We start from the raw sequence: 5738 nt of genomic DNA, 5'->3' as shown, positions 1-5738 counted from the left end.
TTATTATACTGTAATTTTAAAATTTAGTTTTTATAACTAGAACAAAATATATCATATTTTTTAAAAGATAGTTTTAAAGTGCACTAAACCTATAAAGATGTGGCAATTTGAACGTTTGCCGAGTAATGCCGGTAAATTTAAACAACTAAAACTTGGGGAAGCTAGTGATTCGTTTACTATAGCTTTTTATTATTTTAAATAAAAGATCCATGAGGTTTATGAGATCTAGTTCAAATTGCCTCGGCTAGTTGCTAAGCTTTTAGCGTTGTAGCTTTTGTTCGACCTTCGTGCCTTCCGAGGCACGAAGGCTATCGTATCATCGGAGTGAGTATATATATATATATATATATATATACATATATATATACATATATATATATATACATATATATACATATACATATACATATATACATATACATATATATATATATATATTTGGATCCGACCTTATGATAGTTATCGTGGTTTGATAACCACGATAATCCAAAAGCCGGGAACCTACTTTTTTACATGCCAATACTACTACACCCGGGGGGTCCCAACTCACTTAATAATCAAATTATCATATTAGATTATCCACTTTTATCAGTTTCTTAATTTAGATTTCTATCTTTTGAACTATCGTGGTTTACGAACCACGATAGCTATCATACGGTCGGTCTGAAAGAGAGAGAGAGAGAAAGAGAGAGAGAGATATATATATTATTCTGATGATATGATAGATATATCTTGGCCTCGAGACCATGATATCAGAGAAAAAGCTAAAATCCCACAAGTTTAGTTACTAGGTGTGACAATTTATACTAGATCACATATATTTTAAGAATCTTTATTTTAAAATCAAAAAAAGCTATAGCAAATGAATCATTCATTTAGTACAGTTTTACTTATCACTTTTAACTTATTAGAAATTTTAAACTTGTATCATAAAAACTTAAGTTCTAGTTCCTACAACTGGTACTAGATCTATCAAATTTCATAAAAGATAGTTTTGAACTTATTTAAATATAAGAAGATGTGGTAATTGATGTTTGAACGGTATTAACGGTAACTTTAACTTGTTAAAACTTTGCCGAACTAGTATTTCCTTTGATACAGCTTTTTTATATTTTAAAATAAGGATTTTTGAAGTTTATAGGATCTAGTCAAAATTGTCACACTTAGTAACTAAACTTATAAGATTCCAACTTTTGTTCTTATATCATAATCTCGGGGTCATGATATCTATCGTATCCTCGAATCGATATATATATATATATATATATANTGATCGAAGCGGCTCAAAATCAACGGCTGAAAAAAATCTTACAAAATATGATGATATGATATTAAAATTTTAGATCAAAGTTATTGATCTTGTTTTATATGGTATAAAGAATTTTCTATCAAAATTTCATGTGATTTGGATATTTCTACACCGTTAAACTTGCAAACGGCTCACCACGACCATTAAAATTATTGATTTTAAGTCCTTTCGATCACTAGGCAAATGATATCGAAAAATTACAAAATTTATTTTCTAGGTACTTCAAATACTCTAGATTAAATCTAACGAAACCAATCGTCGATTCAAAAGTCACAACATCAAAAATAACTTAAAGTACAGAGGACTTCGTGTTTTTAACAACACTCCAACCTCACTATATATATATATATTTGCAAACGGTTTATCACCACCATCAAAATTGTTTTGGATCACTAACAATTAGTAGTAGATTGGGAAGTTGGAGTCAAGGTCACAGGCCAACCAATGTTCCATATAAGGAGCCTCGCGCGAGATTGACAGATTGCCCGAAGGGTTTTTTTCGTCTCTTTTATTTATTTATTTATTTTTTCCGAGGCCAGCCGCCTTACTCGATCTGTAATTTTTTTTTTGTTTTTAATAAATAAAGTGTGGAGCATACTGATTTTTTCTTAATAATTATTTTATTTGAAAAAAAACAACTACCAGGCGACTAAACCCAACAGGCTTCGGAACATTATATGAGAGAGTTGCTATCCAGAGAAGGTGGTATCTGTTGTCGCTGTTCATCAGGTCAAGTCAATAAGATAGTACAGATTATTAATGCTATTGCTTAACCGTTCAGATTATTACAATGTTTAAATACGAAAAAATTATCATATCTTTCGCTGGAAGCCTGGAACACATTCAGTATCAAAACAATTTTGCAAAATGAAAACTCTACTTATTAGAGTTAATAACGGAGAAGAATTAAATTTATACGATAATATTGAAAAAAAAGACAAACTTAATTACTTTAGCCCCACCGCTTTGTTAATAAGGATAAATTTTAGAAAAAACTTTAACTATCATTCCTGTGATTTCACATTTTTTCACTTTAGTACTCTATGATTTAAAATATATCAATTTAGTATCCTGTGATTTTATTTTTATCTTTTTATTATCGATTTCACTAATTTTTTTTATTAAATCAATGACAAGGTTAATATTAAAGGGTACTAAAGTGAATATTTGATAAACCTAGGTGTATTATTTGAAGTTTTTTTTGTATATAATTTAACAAAATATTAACGAAGAAGTTGACATAAAGATAAAAATACAACAACAGGACACCAACTTAATATATTTTAAACTATAGAGTATTAAAGTGAGAAAGTGCGAAATCATAGAAATGATTTTTAAAGTTTATTCTAAATTTTATTATTTTGAGCTTAACTATGTATTGAAAATTTTTTTATTTTATAAATACTTTTATTGTTTATTAAAATTGTAAGAAGGGTTTTAATAAGTTTAGGTTTGACTTGTGCTTGTCAGAGTAAAGTCAATGCACTATGTATGATGTAATGACCGTACAATCAATCATTTAATCTTCTTCTCTAATTAATTTCTTACTCCATATTTTTATATTTTTAATTTTCTATTCCTGAATTGTATGATTTTGACCGTACAATCAATCGTTCATTCATCTCCTCTAATTAATTTCTTACTCTCTATTTTTATATTTTTAATTTTCTATTCCTGGAATTGTCTGACTGACCTTTATTTTTTCACTGGTCTTATCAATATTTTTCTTTCTACTAGTGAAATAGATTTGATATGAAATTTATATAACTATGTACAGTAATATTCTGTGATATGATAAACAAATGCAATTAACGATCTCTCAATATAGTATAGTACTAGTCCCCTCGACCAGATCCAAAAGTTTTGTTGTTTGCCTGGAGCTAGGGCTGTAAACGAGCCGAACTCGAGCGAGCTGGAGCCAGCTCGAGATCGGCTCGCAGTCTTCTAGGCCGCATCTGTTCGGCTCGAGCTCGTGACGAGCTCGAAAACCTTTGGACATATCGTGACGGCTGAAACTTAATCGAGCCGGCTCGTGTTCGGCTTGTTAGCTCAATATATAATGCTACCTGAGTTCGCTGGCCGCAAAGTCGCTGCTTCACACTGTCGCCGAATGTCCTGCCGCCAAGTGTCGCCGTCGAAGTGTAACTACCCTGAAGAATAATGTAGAATAGTAGTTAACAGAGGAAGTTAGCAAAAAAAAATAGCAACTTTACTAGTTAAAATGGAGAGAAAAAATGGCAGCAGCTCGGGATGAAGGAGGAGTCGTCGTGCAGGTCGAGCCGTCGGAGGTGCCCTCGCAAGCGGGCGGACGGCTGCTAGAGGAGGACCAAGGTCGATTAGGGCATCCTGGAAGCAAGAAAGATGCGAGACCAAGAGAGATCCGACAGAATCTATGGCTTGGGGGCGAAGTAGTAATACTTCAGCCGTGGCGGACGGGCCGTCGAACCATCTGAGTCGGTGAGAAACACGAGCCCACTACCCACTCCTGTGAGGATCGTGCCGGATAAGCCAACCCGGTACCCATTTAACCGATAGCGGGATTACTTAAGGAAGACAAGACGCCAAGCCCAGCGGGGCCCCAGCTAGCATCAGTGGCAGCCTATACGAGTTTTTTCCTCAATTCGTCATTTTGCTGTATAACCTCATAGATTGAGTTGTTTACACTTCAGTAAAATCACACCAATAGTATAAATACCAAGTATAATGTAAACAGGGATTAATCAATTGAAATGAAATATATATATATATATAATAATATGTATTATACTATTTATAAACACATATAATTATATATATATAATTAAATAAAATTATATAATATAAAATAAATATAATCGAGCTGTTATCGAGCCGAACACATGCAGGCTGACCCAGCTCGTGTTCGGCTCGTTTATTAAACGAGCTGAAAAATCCAGCTCGTGTTCGGCTCGTTTACTAAACGAGCGAGCCGATCTCGGCACTCATTTCGAGCCGAACACGAGCTGGCTCGCGGAACAGCGACTGGGATTGCCACCCCCTACCTGAGCCATGAATGCGAATTCCCTACACATGTAAATAGGATAAAAATTTAGTGGGCACCCAAACAACTTGTTTGGGACGGAGCCGATGGGCACCGCATGTGTACGACGCCCATGCACCACACCACCCCTTTTTCACCAGCCGGCTTCTTTCTCATTTCTCTCTCTCTACAAAAATCGGAGCCCGCACAAAATTTTTTTTTTCTCTTTCTGCACGTTTCCGAGGGTCGCGATGGGTGCGCACAGCTCAGAAATTTTATCATATTAATACCGGACCCATCGGCTCCGCCCCTAATAAGTTGTCTGTGGTCGGATGCCCAACCAAATGTTTATCCCATGTAATACACGTCCTCCAACTTTTTCAATGCTCAGCTCTGGCTTTTAGAAAGGGGGGGGGGCCTCTCAGATACCTATGATACCCATCGCCTCTCAGACAGAGCTACCCACCAGAGCAGAACAGACATCCTAAGTAGGCAAAGGCCCATCCAGACCTAGGGTGAAACGAGAGCCGAACTCGAATGAGCCTTACCTCGGCTCAATCGGCTTGAAAATTAGTTCGAGCCTAAATTATAAGCTCAAGCTTGGATGAAAATTTAATTTCGAGCCGAGCTCGAGCAAGCCTGAATTCGAGTCTGAGCGAGCTCGAGGCCCTAAGCGAACCAGCTTGAAATCTCGACATTATACGATCAAATAGTTAATTTGTATAGATATAATCTATAATTTGATACAAAAATATGTCTAATAGTTCAAAGTACAAAATAATTATATGAAATATAGTATTATAATATAAAAAAAAATAATTTATGAGTTGAATGTCTAATCTTTTCAGCCTGACATTGCTTCTCTTTCGCCTTCAATCTTCATATTATTCATTTTTATTTATACTGTCAAAAATAAATAAATTATATAGATAAATATTGGATTAAACTATCCAATCATATATAACTAAATTAAAATCTTATATAAATAATAATTTTTTACTTTAAAAATATTCTGTATATTTTCTCAAGCATACAATTAATAGCAAGGTAGGCAACGGCGGGCATATGCTGGTAACTTTGAGGGCTTCCGGCCTGGCCATTGACGGTGAAAGACAGAAAAAGAGAATGAGAGAAACATATTAAAAATTTAGAGCTCTGTGAAAGAAAAAAAGAAAGGAAAAATGTATAAATTTAGTGAAATTTTGCTTTTATATTTGTTTATTAGGTTTGTTTTTATGGGCCAACAACATTGGCCCAATTTTAACTAGACTCAGGTTATTCACTCAGCCTATATATAATTAAAATATTATATATATATATAGAGTTGGGTTAGAATACTATTAATAGCAAAAGATTTTTTTTTCTACCAAGTTTTTAATTTTTGGATCAACTCCTTTTATCATTTCTAATTATTGGATTAAATATTATAAC

The sequence above is a fragment of the Ananas comosus genome, linkage group 10 (assembly GCF_001540865.1).
Source record: "Ananas comosus cultivar F153 linkage group 10, ASM154086v1, whole genome shotgun sequence".
Taxonomy (NCBI): domain Eukaryota; kingdom Viridiplantae; phylum Streptophyta; class Magnoliopsida; order Poales; family Bromeliaceae; genus Ananas; species Ananas comosus.
This window is presented reverse-complemented; position numbering follows the sequence as displayed.